Below are 18,649 nucleotides of genomic sequence, written 5' to 3'. Positions count from 1 at the left end.
CGACATCACAGCACACACAGACTACAAGATGGCTCTACAGGAACTTGTCATGTGACCTTGTCACATGATCCATTTATTATATTTACATGAGTAGTTGCTTTACATCGGTTGTCCACTAGCTGGAGCAGTAGCCTGCTAGGAGGAAGAACTCTTTACTTCTTCATTAAGGAGGCAGAAGTGTAATAATCATAACAAAATAATCATCATACATAACTTCCATGGTTATACACAACAAACAATATGGACTTATTTTGCCATATTTACAAATCAAACTTAATCACTGTTTTTCTGTTTTGAAGAGGATACCTTCGCTCTTGAACAGAATTTTCCAAACTTGGTGTCGAACTTAGACTCATTCTAGGCTGAGCCTGAGGAGAGTTTTTCTCCAAGGGCAACCCTTGATCTATATTTTGACTCTCTACTACTTCAGACTGTTTCTCTGCCTGACTCAGATTTAAATTCTGACTTTCTCTTGGACTTGTTTCGAGGACATCTGATGTAGGATTTGCTACTAGTACTTTACTTGTAACAAGACTATCTGATTCATCAGAAATAATCAATTCATTCCAACTTTCAACTCCTTCCACACCTGTAAGTAAACTATGATCAATGTAGACAAACCTAACCTGTCCATGATCAGATATCTTGACTAAATATGTGCAAGGACCACATATCTTTACTATTCTTCCTGGTAACCACTTTAACCATTTATGATGATGGTTCTTCATTCTAACCTTCTGATTCAATTTCACACTTCTCTCTCTTACTCTACCTCTATCATGATTTTCTTTCTGTCTTAATTGTTTCTCTTCTACTGACTGTGCCAAGTTTGGCTTTAACAATGAAAACTTTGTTCATAGCTGTTGTTTAAGAAACAACTCTGCCGGTGTTCTACCAGTAGTTGTATGAGTATTACGATAAGTAATTAGAAAATTTGCTAGTTTGTGGTCCAACAATAACTGCCGTTTCTTTGGATTTGGACCCAACATTTGTTTGATGAGAGCACATTTTACAATTTGTACTGTGCGCTCTACTGCACCATTTGAAGCAGGGTGGTACAGTGGAATCTTGGTATGTTTCACACCATTTCTGCACATGAATTGTGCAGATTCTTCTGAACAAAATTGCGGCCCATTATCAGACACAATTTCTTCTGGGAGACCATATGAAGAAAACAATCTTCGCCCAAATTGTTTAGTGTTTTACTTGTTATTTTCCACATCGGAAATGCCTCTACCCACTACAAATGGCTATCAATCACAATGAACAATTGTTTTACTTCTAGCTCAGCAAAATCTATATGTAAACTTTGCCACACCCTGAGAGGCCATTTCCATGGCTGTAATGTTACTGATGGTGGTTTCTTGCTTACTGATTGACATGTTGTGCACTGACTAACGATGTCTGTATATCTTTATCAAGACCTGGCCAACATAAATAACTGCGTGCAAAACTCTTAGTCAAGCACATTCCCAGGAGCTGGTCATGAAGATCTCCTAACATTTTGGACCTGAACTTATTTGGAATAAGCACCCCACGTAATGCAATCTTTATCCACTGACAATTCATCCCTATGAATGAAGTACGGATAAATATCTTTCTCTGAAACCTGGTTTGGCCAGCCATTTGCTATATAATCATAAACCTTTGACATAACTGGGTTACACTTGGTTACTCTACCAATCTCTTCAGCTGTGACTGGCAGCTCATTGATGTATGAAAAATAGAACACCTTCTACCTTAGAGATAATGTTCTCAGTTTCTAGTCTTTTGAGTTCTTGCTCAACTTTCTCCTTGAATGCGTATGGTATGGCACATGGTTTGCAGTAAATTGGTCTAATGCCCTCTGCACCCTGACACTCACCTTGACGCCTTGGATCAGACTGCCTGTTTCACAGAACACCTTCGGATTCTGTTGGATGACATCATCCTTTGATGCAAATCTCGTTGCAACACGAAAAATCTCATTCCAATCCAGCTTCCGTAATCCCATCCAATTTCTACCTAGTAAGGCAGGCTTGTCTCCTGACACTAAGAGAGGCAAGCTCTGAAACTGATCCTTGTATTTCACCGGTACGGTGATATGTCCTACCACAGGGATTTGCTCTCCTGAGTAGCCTCGCAGCTCTATCTTCGATTTCTCCATCGTAAAATCACTCAACTTGTCCAGATATAGCGATTCTAGTACGACACTCAGGGATGCACTAGTATCGATTTCCATGGGTATCCTGGTTCCTGCAACGTCTACTTGGATGATGATACATCACGAATCGTTCTTAGGTACCCTTGTGTGCCTGATGATGTGTATCTCAAGAATTTCCTCGTCCTGCTGCTTCTCTTCAATGCTATGTAGTGTCTGGCAATTGCTACTTATAGCGTTGAACATCGGTTTACACTTCAGGCAGCATGCCTTCGTAAGATGCCCAGTTTTCTCACAGAAGAAACACTCTGCCTTCACATATGGACAGCTTTGAGTGATGTATTGTCCCAGGCACCGATAGCACGACTTCAATGCTCTGTTACTGAGGCCTTGGGGCCCAACTGCCTTTTTTTTAAACTTTCAGGCTATTCACCTCGGTTGTCTGATGACTGGAAATGGTGTAAAGTTCCCGGGAGTATTGGTCGGCCATATCCATCAACATAGCTATCTGACAAGCTAAATCAAAAGTCAAGTTAGGTGTTGTCAACAATTTTCTTCTGATTGCTGTGTTTGTGGGATGAAAAATGAAGCAGTCACGCAATGTTCGGTCCAGAAAGTTTCTGAAATGGCAGTGAATGGAACATACTCCCTGATACTCTCGTCAGTTAAGTGATTTTATATTCCAAAACGATAACTTTCAGCAAGTTCCAGGGGCTCAGGTCTGTAGTGCTGAATCTTCATCAGTGGCATGTCCTTTGGCTTGATGGGAACAAGCACATTTTTCAGGGTTTCATACACCTCGCAGCTTGCTTCCGTCAGGAAAATAGCCCGTTTTCTTTCGAACACCACTCGGTTACGGTTTTCTTCATCGGGGACTTCGACAATACAATTTGCAGTCAAAAACATTTCTAGCCACTCCACATATGCTCTAAAAGTCTCTCGGTCATGATGGAACTCACCCAAGCACCCTATTATTCCCATAGGTGCAGCCATCCGGACTCACTGTTCAGCCAGGTGTGCTTGTAATTTACCTTGAATTTTTTTTAGCTGTACTGCAAAACAAAGAACCTCTTAAAGTTTCTTTGTTGTTTGGCTGTATGATCCACCAACAACAATTTCTGCTAGGGAATCTGATTATCCTATCCTCATTTGCCAATGCGATATATTCTTATCACCACAACACACACAGATTACAAGATGGCTCTACAGGAACTTGTCATGTGACCTTGTAACGTGGTCCTTTTATTGCATTGACATGAGTAGTTGCATTACATCGGTTGTCCACTAAGTGGAGCAATAGTCCACTAGGGGGAACTCTATATTACACGTCTCATCGAAAGACGGCATCTCCCACAGTGCAACACTCCCTCAGTACTGCACTGGAGTGTCAGCATAAATTTGTGTGCACAAGTCCCTGGAGTGGGACTCCAAATCACAACCTTCTGATTCAGAGGTGAGGGTGCTACCAACTGAGCTATGGCTGACACTGATTTGCATATATGAAACAGACAGGCACCTTAGCCACCCAGTGGTAAGCCCCTGTAAAAATGGTGGCGGCCAGAGCGTTGGTGTTTATGGGGTTGTAAGTCTGTGGAACCCATTGTAACGGTGTTACTGCCCCATTAATGCTGATTTAGTCAAGTTAAAATTGGCCTCAAACACACACAACACTGGGCTGCATTTATTGTTACACCATTTGTTATTAGACTGTTTTACATCATACTCCATTTGTTCTCATACCATTTGTTATTGGACTGTTTAATATGATTGCACAGTATTCAGTTCCATTCACAACTCCTCAGATCATGAAGCAGTCTGAGCCCGCATGCAACAGGACCTAGACAATATTCAGGCTTGGGTTGATAAGTGCCAAGAAACATTCGTGACACACAAATGTCAGGCAATGATCATTGCCAACAAGAGAGCATCAAATTCCCCTTGACATTCAATGACATTACCATCGCTGAATTCCCCACCATCAACATCCTAAGGGTTGTCATTGACCAGAAACTTAACTGGACCAGCCACATAAATACCGTGGCTACAAGAATAGGTCAGAGGCTGGGTATTCTGCGATGAGTGACTCACCTCCTGACTCAACAAAGCCTTTCCACCATCTACAAGGCACAAGTCAGGAGTGTGATGGAATACTCTCCACTTGCCTGGATGAGTGCAGCTCCAACAACACTCAAGAAACTCACACCATCCAGGACAAAGCAGCTCGCTTGGTTGGCACCCCATCTGCCACTTCAACATTGGCTCCCTGCACCGTGGCTGCAGTGTGTACCATCTACAAGATGCACTGCAACAACTCATCAAGGCTTCTGCAAAAGCACCTCCCAAACCCGCGAACTCGACTACCTAGAAGGACAAGGGCAGCAGGTGCATGGGAGCATAACAGATCCTATGGCACTATTTCGAAGAAGAGAAGGGGAGTTATCCCCAGTGTCTGGGCCAATATTTATCCCTCAATCAACATCACTAAAAACAGATTATCTACTGCATTGCTGTTTGTGGGAGCTTGCTGTAGCATATTGGCTGCTGCGTTTCCGACATTACAACAGTGACTACATTTCAAAAAGTACTTCATTGGTTGTAAAGCGCTTTGGGATATCCGGAGGTTGTGAAAGGGGCTACATAAATGTAAGTTGTTGTTTTTGTTATTTCATACTCGTTTTATTTAATCCCCTGAAAGAAATTAATCATGACAGATAAAACACTCTGAAGCATGGCCCTGACCCCATGGTAATATTGTGAAACATCAGTTTATCAAATGAGCATTGCAGGCTGCACCACTGTAAGGCTGAAAGTTTCACTGTATAAATAACACTGCAGTGCTCCCCACACCACTTACCATTGTGTCCCACAGCATATTGATCAGTATTTACAATCTCTGGTCACTCAGATAATCGTCAAACCCATTCCTTAACCATATATATTTACTAGCTCCTTTCCCCGGCAATTTTGATCTAAGCTTATGCTTCTTTTCCTGAAGATGGGCCCCATGGGGTAAAGTTCTACAAGCAGTGAAGGGCTTATGGTACCTGACGTAAGTGGCCATTCTGTATGGGTTAGCATGGGCAGTGTGTATCAGTAAGTGTGTATGCAGAAGGTCGTCAAAGGACCACGAAGAAAAGAGGAAGAAATTGATGAGGAATTATATTAACAAATAAGAGAGAGAATGGTAACTATAGAGGCTCTAAATTGGCCTACATTATAATGAAATGGGGAAGTCGACTTCCAAATGGTCAGTCCCAATAGAAACATAGAAACATAGAAACTAGGTGCAGGAGTAGGCCATTCGGCCCTTCGAATCTGCACCGCCATTCAATGAGTTCATGGCTGAACATGCAACTTCAGTACCCCATTCCTGCTTTCTCGCCATAGCCCTTGATCCCCCCAGTAGTAAGGACCACAATGTCAGGAGCTGGTGAAGGAAAAAGGCCAGACTTCATCTAATATTTAGTAGTTACCCTGAGGTGATAGAAAACTTAAAAGTCGGGGAACATTTGAGCTCGAGTGACAGAAACACCATTAGATTTGATACTGTGAAATGAGGATAAGCAAGAGACAATAAAAATAAATACTAGATTTCAGGAAAGCTCATTCTTGAAGTGAGCAGAGGGAATATAATGGAGTGGGTACAAGACCGAGCATAAATGTAATGATAGTCAGGAGATACGAGAGAGGCTGCAGATGAAATATATACCATATGGTAGCGGAGAGTTAATCAAAACACAGAGTTTGGAAAATGCAGAGAACTAAAATTAAAATGGCTAAAAAATAGAAAATTCCCGAAAAAGAAGAATTGAAAAAACAAATTGCGTGTGATATTCAGTAGAATTAAAAGGAGATTATCTGGGGCTTGCTAAAAATAGACAAAGTACGGAAAAGCAAACAGGGCTCTATAATATGAGATATAGTAAGGGAAACATTCGGATAGAAACAGTTGTTGGTTATAGGAAAGATTGCATTTATATAGAGCCTTGAATGTGGAAAGTTTTTATGTAAGGTGCTTCACGGAGGTGCAATCAGACAAAAATGGCAAGTGAGCCAGAGTAGGAAGGGTTGGTCAAAGACATATGTTTTAAGGAGGGTAATGCAGTGGGAGGGAGGTGAAGAGGCAGGGAAGTTTACAAAGGGAATTCCAGAGCATGGGGCCTCAAAAGTGACCTATGGTAGGGAAAAGGAAGGGGGAGGCACACGAGGTCAGAATCAAAGGAACAGGGAAGCTGTAGGGAAATAGGGAGAGGCAAGGCCATAAATGGATTTAAATATGAGGATTAGAGTATTTAATTCGAGGCACTGAGGACCAATGTATGTCAATGAGCACAGTGGTGATGGGTGAGCGGGACTTTTTGTGAGATACGATACAGTCAGCAGAGTTTTGAATGAGCCAAAGTTTACAGAAGGTAGATGATGGGAGGTCAGCCTGGCGAACATTGGAATTGTCGGGTCCGGGGGTGACAAAGGCACGAGTGAGGGTTTCAGCAGCAGCAGCAACAACAACTTGAATTTATATAGCGCCTTTAATGTAGTAAAACGTCCCAAGGCGCTTCATAGCAACAAAATCAAACAAAAGTTGACACCGAGCACATAAGGAGATATTAGGACAAATGACCAAAAGCTTGGTCAAAGAGGTAGGTTTTGAGGAGCGTCATAAAGGAGAAATGAAAGGTGGAGAGGCAGAGAGGTTTAGGCAGGGAATTTCAGTGCTTGGGGCCTTGGCACCAGAAGACACGGACACCAATGGTGAAGCGATTATAATCAGCAGATAGGCTGAGACAGGCAATGTTATGGAGGTGGAAGTAAATGTAATTTGTAATGGAGAAGATACGGAGTCAGTAGTTCAGCTCTGAATTAAATAGGTTTAGAACATAAGAACATAAGAATTAGGAACAGGAGTAGGCTATCTAGCCCCTCGAGCCTGCTCCGCCATTCAACAAGATCATGGCTGATCTGGCCGTGGACTCAGCTCCACTTATCCGCCCGCTCCCCATAACCCTTAATTCCCTTATTGGTTAAAAATCTATCTATCTGTGACTTGAATACATTCAATGAGCTAGCCTCAACTGCTTCCTTGGGCAGAGAATTCCACAGATTCACAACCCTCTGGGAGAAGAAATTCCTTCTCAACTCGGTTTTAAATTGGCTCCCCCGTATTTTGAGACTGTGGCCCCTAGTTCGAGTCTCCCCGACCAGTGGAAACAACTTCTCTGCCTCTATCTTGCCTATCCCTTTCATTATTTTAAATGTTTCTATAAGATCACCCCTCATTCTTCTGAACTCCAACGAGTAAAGACCGAGTCTACTCAATCTATCATCATAAGGTAACCCCCTCATCTCCGGAATCAGCCTAGTGAATCGTCTCTGTACCCCCTCCAAAGCCAGTATATCCTTCCTTAAGTAAGGTGACCAAAACTGCACGCAGGTGCGGCCTCACCAATACCCTATACAGTTGCAGAAGGACCTCCCTGCTTTTGTACTCCATCCCTCTCGCAATGAAGGCCAACATTCCATTCACCTTCCTGATTACCTGCTGCACCTGCCAACTAACTTTTTGGGATTCATGCACAAGGACCCCCAGGTCCCGCTGCACCTCAGCATGTTGTAATTTCTCCCCATTTAAATAGTATTCGCTTTTTTTGTTTTTTTTCCCAAGGTGGATGACCTCACACTTTGTATTTCATCTGCCAAACCTTAGCCCATTCGCTTAACCTATCTAAATCTCTTTGCAGCCTCTCTGTGTCCTCCACACAACCCGCTTTCCCACTAATCTTTGTGTCATCTGCAAATTTTGTTACACTACACTCTGTCCCCTCTTCCAGGTCATCTATGTATATTGCAAACAGTTGTGGTCCCAGTACCGGTCCCTGTGGCACACCACTAACCACCGATTTCCAACCCAAAAAGGACCCATTTATCCCGACACTCTGCTTTCTGTTAGCCAGCCAATTCTTGATCCATGCTAATACATTTCCACTGACCCCGCGTACCTTTATCTTCTGCAGTAACCTTTTGTGTGGCACCTTATCGAATGCCTTTTGGAAATATAAATACACCACATCCATCGGTACACCTCTATCCACCATGCTCGTTATATCCTCAAAGAATTAGTTAAACATGATTTCCCCTTCATGAATCCATGCTGCGTCTGCTTGATTGCACTATTCCTATCTAGATGTCCCGCTATTTCTTCCTTAATGATAGTTTCAAGCATTTTCCCCACTACAGATGTTAAACTAACCGGCCTATAGTTACCTGCCTTTTGTCTGCCCCCTTTTTTAAACAGAGGCGTTACATTAGCTGCTTTCCAATCTGCTGGTACCTCCCCAGAGTCCAGAGAATTTTGGTCGATTATAATGAATGCATCCGCTATAACTTCCACCATCTCTTTTAATACCCTGGGATGCATTTCATCAGGACCAGGGGACTTGTCTACCTTGAGTCCCATTAGCCTGTCCTGTACTACCCCCCTAGTGATAGTGATTGTCTCCAGGTCCTCCCTTCCCACATTCCTGTGACCAGCAATTTCTGGCATGGTTTCTGTGTCTTCCACTGTGAAGACCGAAGCAAAATAATTGTTTAAGGTCTCAGCCATTTCCACATTTCCCATTATTAAATCCCCCTTCTCATCTTCTAAGGGACCAACATTTACTTTAGCCACTCTTTTCCGTTTTATATATCTGTAAAAGCTTTTACTATCCGTTTTTGTGTTTTGCGCAAGTTTACCTTCGTAATTTATCTTTCCTTTCTTTATTGCTTTCTTAGTCATTCTTTGCTGTCATTTAAAATTTTCCCAATCTTCCATTTTCCCACTAACCTTGGCCACCTTATATGCATTGGTTTTTAATTTGATAGTCTCCTTAATTTCCTTGGTTATCCACCGCTGGTTATCCCTTCTCTTACCGCCCTTCTTTTTCACTGGAATATATTTTTGTTGAGCACTATGAAAGAGCTCCTTAAAAGTCCTCCACTGTTCGCAAATTGTGCCACCGTTTAGTCTGTGTTTCCAGTCTACTTTAGCCAACTCTGCCCTCATACCACTGTAGTCCGCTTTGTTTAAGCATAGTATGCTCGTTTGAGACACTACTTCCTCATCCTCAATCTGTATTACAAATTCAACCATACTGTGATCACTCATTCCGAGAGGATCTTTTAGGAGATCTAGGAGATCGTTTATTATTCCTGTCTCATTACACAGAATCAGATCTAAGATAGCTTGCTCCCTTGTAGGTTCTGTAACATACTGTTCTAAGAAACAATCCCATATGCATTCTATGAATTCCTCCTCCAGGCTACCCCCTGCGATTTGATTTGACCAATCAATATGTAGGTTAAAATCCCCCATGATTACTGCCGTTCCTTTTTCACATGCCTCCATTATTCCATTGATTATTGCCCGCCCCATCGTGAAGTTATTATTTGGGGGCCTATAAACTACGCCCACAAGTGACTTTTTCCCCTTACTATCTCTTATCTCCACCCACAATGATTCAACATTTTGTTCATTAGAGCCAATATCGTCTCTCACAACTGCCCTGATATCATCCTTTATTAACAGAGCTACCCCACCTCCTTTCCCTTCTTGTCTATCTTTCTGAATCGTCAGATACCCCTGTATGTTTAATTCCCAGTCTTGACCACCCTGCAACCATGTTTCTGTAATGGCTACCAAATCATACCCATTTGTAATGATTTGTGCCGTCAACTCATTTACTTTATTTCGAATGCTGCGTGCGTTTAGGTAGAGTGTTTTAATCCCAGTTTTTAAACCATGATTTTTAGTTTTGACCCCTCCTGCAGCCCCTTTATATTCAGTGGCCCTTTTTGCTTTTTTGCCTTGGGTTTCTCTGCCCTCCACTTTTACTCATCTCCTTTCTGTCTTTTGCTTTTGTCTCCTTTTTGTTTCCCTCTGTCTCCCTGAATTGGTTTCCATCCCCCTGCCATATTAGTTTAACTCCTCCCCAACAGCACTAGCAAATCCTCCCCCTAGGACATTGGTTCCGGTCCTGCCTAGGTGCAGACCGTCCGGTTTGTACTGGTCCCACCTCCCCCAGAACCGGTTCCAATGCCCCAGGAATTTGAATCCCTTCCTGCTGCACCACTGCTCAAGCCACGTATTCATCTGAACTATCCTGCGATTCCTACTCTGACTAGCACGTGGCACTGGTAGCAATCCCGAGATTACTACTTTTGAGGTCCTACATTTTAATTTAGCTCCTAGCTCCTTAAATTCGTCTCGTAGGACCTCATCCCTTTTTTTACCTATATCGTTGGTACCAATGTGCACCACGACAACTGGCTGTTCACCCTCCCTTTTCAGAATGTCCTGCACCCGCTCCGAGACATCCTTGACCCTTGCACCAGGGAGGCAACATACCATCCTGGAGTCTCGGTTGCGGCCGCAGAAACGCCTATCTATTCCCCTTACAATCGAATCCCCTATCACTATCGCTCTCCCACTCTTTTTCCTGCACTCCTGTGCAGCAGAGCCAGCCACGGTGCCATGAACTTGGCTGCTGCTGCCCTCCCCTGATGAGTCATCCCCCTCAACAGTACTCAAAACGATGTATCTGTTTTGCAGGAGGATGACCGCAGGGGACCCCTGCACTACCTTCCTTGCACTGCTCTTCCTGCTGGTCTTCCATTCCCTAGTTGGCTGTGGACCCTTCACCTGCAGTAAGACCAACTCGCTACACGTGCTACTCACGTCATTCTCAGCATCGTGGATGCTCCAGAGTGAATCCACCCTCAGCTCCAATTCCGCAACGCGGTCTGTCAGGAGCTGGAGACGGATACACTTCCCGTACTCGTAGTCGTCAGTGACACCGGAGGCGTCCCTGAGTTCCCACATGGTACAGGAGGAGCATATCACGTGACCGAGCTCTCCTGCCATGACTTAACCCTTAGATACACTTAAATTGGCAACAACAATGCTGAAGTTTACTCACTGTTATCGAAGAGAAAAAGAAAAACTACTCACCAATCACCAGCCAATCACTTACCCCCTTGGCTGTGACGTCACCTTTCTGTTTCTTTCTACTTCTTTTTTGCCTTCTCCCTGTAGCTGCACCGCCACACCTCTTGCCGAACTCACGCTGCTTCAGACTGTCGCCGCGTTGGGCCTTTATAGGCCTCTCACCGACCCCGGAACTCACGCCTCTCCACGCACCTCCTCGACGCTGCTCCCGACTCAGCGATGCACCTCCACACGCTGCTGAGGTTGTAATCATTCTGGTTCAACCTGAGACAGTGGCCAGGAAGGAAGATAGAGAAAGAGTACAGTCCCGCCAAGGCACCTAAGATAATGGTTACCTTCTGCACAACTAAGCGGGTGAAGAGGATAGCCTGCTCCAACCGGTGGTAGGAGAACATCTCAAACAGGAGCTAGAAGCCTTTTCCATAGCAGTTCCCAAATGAATTCCTATTTTACTGCAGCTAAAAGTAAAACAAGGATTTACCAGGATGGAGAAGTGGTATCAAGAGTAGAGGAACCAGGGGGTAGAACAGTTGCAGTCAAATGGTCAAGTTTTGAATTTGTATGGACTGAGCATGTTAAACAAGGAATGCCCACTGGGAAAAACACACGTTCTCTCAGTCAGTCAATCAAACTTTACCTCAGCTGGGAAAACCAAAGATTTTTCAAAGTTAAATATTAATTCCGGAAAATTCCTCTGTCAAAATAATTTGCTCTGCTTACATTACTCATCGCCCAGCTTTGGCAATCCCATTTCAGTCTTCAGTTGCAGACCACTTCCAGAGGAGTGTGTCAATGCACTTGGATGGCTCCCAAGGGCTTGTGTGCCAGGTGGATGATACTCTCGTATCCCTGACAAAATATGACAGGCAGCTCGGGCTGATGGTGAAGACACTGCAAAAAGAGCGAATTACATTAACTGATAAGTGTAAATTGTCAAACACTGGAATCAGATTTCTGGAACGTGTAATAGATTCTACAAGAGCTGAATCAACACTGACAAAACCTAGGGTGATTTGACTCATCATCGAATTTATTCTACATCATTATGAACATTGTCTTTTAACAAAAATGATATGCACCTTAAAAAAGAATGTTTGTTTTACTAAATTAATATATTCAAATTAAATTGTTTTCAATTAGTTGGCTTTGTGTCTCCCTAGATAATGTAATGCCTGGAGCTGACTGTGGAAGATTCTCTTCTTGCATTTCCTTGATGTTTCCTCATTAATTTAGAGCTCTATTCCCTTCTGCAGTGCAGGTCTAAACAGAGCATAGTAGGCTGCAGCTATTATACTAATTTAACAACTCTTTCAATAGGTGTCACCTGCGCAATCAAGACATCTCCATCTTTTTTCAGTCAATAACTGGCCTTGTAATTTTCTGTGCAGGATTACTCAGCTTCAAACGCTGGGTTTTGCTTAAATATTATGGGCCATGGTTTCCAAAATAACCATCTTTTCAGTTAGTTATTTTGTAGACACACACAAATTAAGGCTATTCAATCAATCTAACTATAATCAACATTAAAAGGATAATTTCCTGGGCATGGACCTCCAGGAAGGGCTGAATGGGAGGCGCAGCTCAGCGGAGACATGGGAGGAGATATGCAACTCTGTGTCTCTGCACCCATAGCGCTGCCCACTGGCTTTCTTGAGTAGGTTGGGCCTATACTCTCTGGAGTTCAGAAGAATGAGAGATGATCTCATTGAAACATACAAGTTTCTGAGGGGGATTGACAGGGTGGATGTTGAGAGGTTGTTTCCCCTGGCTGGAGAGGCTAGAACAAGGTGAAATAGTCTCAGCCTTTAAAGACTGAGATAAGGGGGAATTTCTTCACTCGGAGGATTGTGAATCTTAGGAATTCTCTGTCCCAAAGTGCTGTGGATGCGCAGCGGTGGAGTATATTCAAGGCTGAGATAGATAGATTTTTGGGTACTAAGGGAAGCAAGGGATATGAAGATCGAGCGAGAAAGTGGAGTTGAGGTTGAAGATCAGCCATGATCTTATTGAATGGTCGAGCAGGCTCAAGGGGCCATATGGCTTACTCCTGTTCCTATTTCTTATGTTCCCGCTAGGTTACTTTGAGAGGCCTGCATTGCAGTGCTGAAGCAGGCTCAGGGATTTAAATTCATCCTTTTTGACTTGTTGATAATGTCACAATGGCCAATGATAAAGGCCAGTTTTTGACTGAAACAAAGATGGAGATGTCTTGATTGGTCTGGTGACACCTATTGAATGAGCAACCCGATTGACTGGCCAGTGTGCAGTTTGCTAGTGTGCTAGGTGCCCACATAAAAAGAGGGTGCTGTGAAGAAGCAAAGAGCTTTCTGAGTGCTGTGAGGCCTGAATCAGCAAGAATGCTCAGGTATAGTAATGTTACAGTTACTGAGAATACTTTCCTTTGCCTTTGTTGCTATTCTAGTTATTAAAGGGACTGTATCTGCTACAGGTTTTGGCTGCAGTGAGGACACCTGTCAAAGCTGGATGATGGAGGTGGCCTTGTGCCATCTGGAGGAGGAGGATGAGCATGAAGCTCTTTGGATGAAAGAGCGGCAAGGCAGCAGTGGAGGAGGAGAGCACCACTGGGTCACTCATGGCTCAGTGGGTAGCACCCTCGCCTCTGAGTCAGAAGGTTGTGGATTTAAGTCCCACTCCAGAGACTTATGGACAAAAATCTAGATTGACACTCCAGTGCAATACTGAGGGAGTGCATTATTGTCGGAGGTGCCATCTTTTAGATGAAACATTAAACCGAGGCCCCGTCTGCCTTCTCAGGTGACGGAAGAGATCCCATGGCACTATTTCAAAGAAGAGCAGGGGAGTTATTCCCTGTGTCCTGGCCAACATTTATCCCTCAACCAACGTCACTGAAAAAAATCCGATTACCTGGTCATTATCACATGGCTGTTTGTGGGAGCTTGCTGTGCACATACTAGCTGCCGCATTTCCTACATTACAACAATGAATACACTTCAAAACAGTATTCATCGGCTGTAAATTGCGTTGGGACATCCGGTGGTCACGAAAGATGCAAGTCTTTCTTTCTTTTTCGATCAACACAGACGTATCAAGCTGAGTGGGTTTATGGAACCCCCTGGTCATCCCTGGGCATTACTGAGGAGCAATACCAGTTTAGTAGGGGGGTCATCAAAAAGCGGTGCTCCTGCTAGGAGAGGACCTGGAACCACACTCCCGAGCCTGCTTGGCACTCAATTTCTCCGCTACTGGCGAGTCTCAGGGAATCCCTGGGGACAATACTTGCGTAAGCCAGTCGACAGTTCATCAGTACATTCATCAGGTGGTAGATGATAATCAATACATCATCTTGTCCATAGATGTCTGGGCACAGACTAACTTGGCTACTATCGGCTTGCTGATTTGCCCACAATGTGATTGATGAGCGCCATTCAAGCCTGAATGCTCCTATGGAGAAGAATTGAAAGGGGTACAGCTCTATTGATGTCCAGCTAGTGTACGGACACTGGCATAAAATCATGTGGGTGAATCCCAGGTTCGTTGGCAGCTCGCACAATACCTTCTTCCTCACATAATCCACCAACTTGTTTGAAGAAAAGCCAGGATTGAAGGGCTAAGCTGCCAGGGCACCCAGACTGCCTACTTTAGCCATGGTTAGTGACACCCCGTGAATTAGGAGCATAGGAGCAGGAGTAGGCCACTCAGCTCCTCAAGCCTATTCCGCCATTCAATGAGATCACAGCTGATCACTGTCTCAACTCCATTTACTTTAACCTAATAAAAAATCTGTCGCTCTCAGTCTTGAAAATGTTCAATTAACCCAGGATCCACAGTATTTAGGGGTAGAGTGTTCCAGATTTCAATTAACCTTTATGAAAAACTTCTTGGCCCAGAATTTGCGGTTGGAGGTTTCCCGCGGACGGATGCCTCCCACCGCAAAATTTTCCAGGAAAGTAACTGTCGTTCCTGGAGGGGTCGCGAATTCAGGGCCCTTATGATTTCACTCCTGAACCGCCTAGCTCTAATTTTAAGATTATGCCCCTAGTTCTGGATTCCCCACCAGAAGAAACAGCTTCTCAGTATCTGGTGAGAATATGGAACTGGCTACCACATGGAGTGGTTGAAGCGCTTAGCGTAGATGCATTTAAGGGGAAGCTAGATAAGTGCAAAGGAAGAAAGGAATAGAAGGACATGATAATAGGGTGAGATGAAGTAAGGTGGGAGGAGGTTCATGTGGAGCATAGACCTGTTGAGCCGAATGTCCTGATTCTGCCTGGAGAAAATCAACCACCACTGCACAAGCTGGGCCCACACTCGAGGGAGAGGGTAAGTCCTGCAAATTCCACAGGCTGGCTTTGCTAAATGTTAAGTACTGCGCGGGCTAGCCATGCTTCAGTTCATGGGGATGTCTCCATCAGCTACGCTTCGGTTGATGCAATGTGCTATCATTCACCGTGGTCCTTCAAATCAGCCTGCTGCCTGCGCTGTGTGTGCCTACTCATGCCATCCATCCTGCCCCCTCCTCTGCTGTTAACCACTTGTCTGTTCTGTTATATTTTGCAGAACTTGAGGCCAACCCTGATGATGCAGAAGAAGATTCAGACGCAGATGAACCTGAAGTGGAGAACATGTTCCAATCCCACCTCCCAGACCAAGAGCATGGGGGTGAGGAGGAGGGGGAGAAGGAGGGTGAAGCCCCTACTGTTGAACTCAATCTCGAGGAGGTGCAGGTGCCACTCATTGAGGTGCCAACCTCTTTCCTGAGTGGTACGAGTGTTGGGACATTCCATGGTTTCTCACAGTCTGAGGCTGGGGACTCCAGTGGAGTGCAGCAAGGCACACTCAGGGCCCCACCGCCCGAGGCTGCGGGTCCCAGTGGGATGCAGCGAGCCACACCCAGGGTGAGGAGGGGAAGGAGAGCTCGACAGCGCTCTTCTGAGGTGCAGGGTCTAACAGATGTGGTTCAGATGATGGTAATGAGTGCGGAGAGCACTGACCTTATGCGATCACTCCTGGACGCCATCAGTGGAGTGGGTGATGAGGTATCGGGACTGTCGGGAGAAGCAACAACATTCTCACGAGAAATGGGAACACTATCGGTGAACATGAGGGAGGGCATGTCACAGGTAGCTGATGCATTGTCGGCGAACATGAGGGAGGGAATGTTGCAGGTAGTTGAGACGCTGTCGGGGCACATGAGGGAGGGAATGTCGGAGTTAGCTGCTGCAATAAGGGAACAGGCCCATAGCCCCCACCCATCGACAGAATCAATTGACACTCCCACTTCAATCTCCAGACCAGCCTCTGATGAGGCCCAAGCTGGGCCTTCCACATTACCACCTGTCCATGCCCCCCCATCAAGAAGTGCGCATTACCAGAGATGTTCGAAAGAATAAGCTTGGTGCCAACCCGAGAAACACTGCGCCATCGCATGCGGGCAAGGGTGGAGTCACCAAGACCAAGCGCAGCGGGTGGTCTTAGAATAAATTGGAGGAGAGATGGTTGCAGCCTTTCTTTGCTGTTGTTGTTGTTATTATTGTTGTTACTGTTGTAACTGATCTCAAATTTAAAGTTTTTTGTAAATTAGTAAATGTACAAGTTTAAAAGTTTGTAAGGGATCTTAAAGTTTGTATGTGATCCTAAAGTTTGTAAGTGATCTTAACTGAAAACTTTAAAGTTTGATACAAAAATATTATAATTAAGTTAAGTTAATTACAAACAAGTGTTAAACTTTTGAATAAAATATATTTTAAATTATAACTGAATCATTTCCATTATTTGTTCCATTAGTAACACAACTGTAAAGTCCTTACTCTACAGCATGAAACCACACGAGGCACATTCTGGGGACAAGGTCACTCTGTGACCTTAACTCTTTATTTACAGGACTCCAAAGGCAATGACCCTGTGTGGGACCTCCCTTTTTATACCTGTGTGATCAGGTAAGGAGTGTCTCCCACAAGTTCACCCCTTGTGGTCAAGGTGTGCATCAAGGTTGAGTGCATACAGTAATACAGTGGTGTTACACTGTGGTTACATACATGACATCCCCTTCCCCCCAAAGTCTTATTGGGATCATAGGTTTAGTCTTTCAGGTGGTCTACGTTCCCTCGTGGAGCACCGCAGTTGGGGCTCTGGTTGTTGGACACTGACGTGAGTGTCTGTCACCTGTGGTGATTCCGGCCTGTCAGGGCTGACCGCAGGGACTGTGCATTCTTCTAATTGCTCTTGTTGCTCGTTCACTGGCGGTGTTGTGAGCTCCATCTCATGGTCTTCTTCAGGCTCCTCCATGTCGATGCTGAACCTTTTTTTTATTTGGTCCAGATGCTTACGGCATGTCTGACCATTGTTGAGTTTTACCATGATGATCCTATTCCCCTCTTTGTCAATTACAGTGCCCTCAAGCCATTTGGGCCCCATGGCGTGATTGAGGACGAATACAGGATCATTTATTTCTATACATCTCCCTCTCAAATTATGGTCATGGTACTCATTTTGTGACTTGCGCTTGCCCTCAACTATGTCGGTCAGGACTGGGTGAATGAGTGACAACTGAGTTTTGAGCGTCCGTTTCATTAGTAGCTCTGCTGGCTGGACCCCCGTGAGTGAGTGCAGTCGGGATCTATAGGTCAGCAGGAGATGCGATAGGCGGCATTGTAGGGAGGGTCCTTTGAACCTGAGTAACCCTTGCTTAATGATTTGGACAGCATGTTCTGCCTGGCCATTGGAGGCCGGCTTGAACGGCGCAGTCCTGACATGGTTGATGCCATTACCCGACATAAACTCTTGGAATTCGTAGCTTGTGAAACATGGGCTGTTATCACTAACCAAGATGTTCGGCAAGCCATAGGTTGCAAAGATCGCATGTAGGCTTTCCACAGTGGTGGATGACGTGCATGAATTCAGAATGATACACTCGATCCATTTCGAGTACGCATCTACCACAATAAGGAACATCTTACCCATGAACTGGCCCGCGTAGTCAACATGAATGCGTGGCCATGGCCTAGTGGGCCAGGGCCACGGGCTGAGCGGGGCCTCCCTGGGGGCATTGTCCAGCTGGGCACACGTCGTGCACCTGCGAACACAGTGTTCCAGGTCTGAATCAATTCCAGGCCACCAAACGTGTGACCGGGCAATGGCCTTCATCAGCACAATGCCTGGGTGCTCGCTGTGGAGTTCCCTGTTGAATGCCTCCCTGTCCTTCTGGGACATAACTACCCGGCTGCCCCATAGTAGGCAGTCGGCTTGGATGGAGAGCTCATCCATCCGTCTGTGGAATGGTCTGACCTCCTCAGGGCATGCTCCTGTGCGGGTGCCCAATCCCCAGTCAGGACACATTTCTTAATCAGGGATAGGAGGGAATCTCTGTTTGTCCAGATTTTGATCTGGTGGGCTGTGATGGGATATCCTGTGCTGTCAAAGGCATCGACAGCCATGACCATCTCGGTGCTTTGCTCCGCTGCCCCCTCAATGGTGGCCAGTGGAAGCCTGCTGAGCGCGTCAGCGCAATTTTCAGTGCGGGCCGGTGCCGGATAGAGTAATGATAA

The sequence above is a fragment of the Pristiophorus japonicus genome, chromosome 9, assembly GCF_044704955.1.
Source record: "Pristiophorus japonicus isolate sPriJap1 chromosome 9, sPriJap1.hap1, whole genome shotgun sequence".
Taxonomy (NCBI): domain Eukaryota; kingdom Metazoa; phylum Chordata; class Chondrichthyes; family Pristiophoridae; genus Pristiophorus; species Pristiophorus japonicus.
This window is presented reverse-complemented; position numbering follows the sequence as displayed.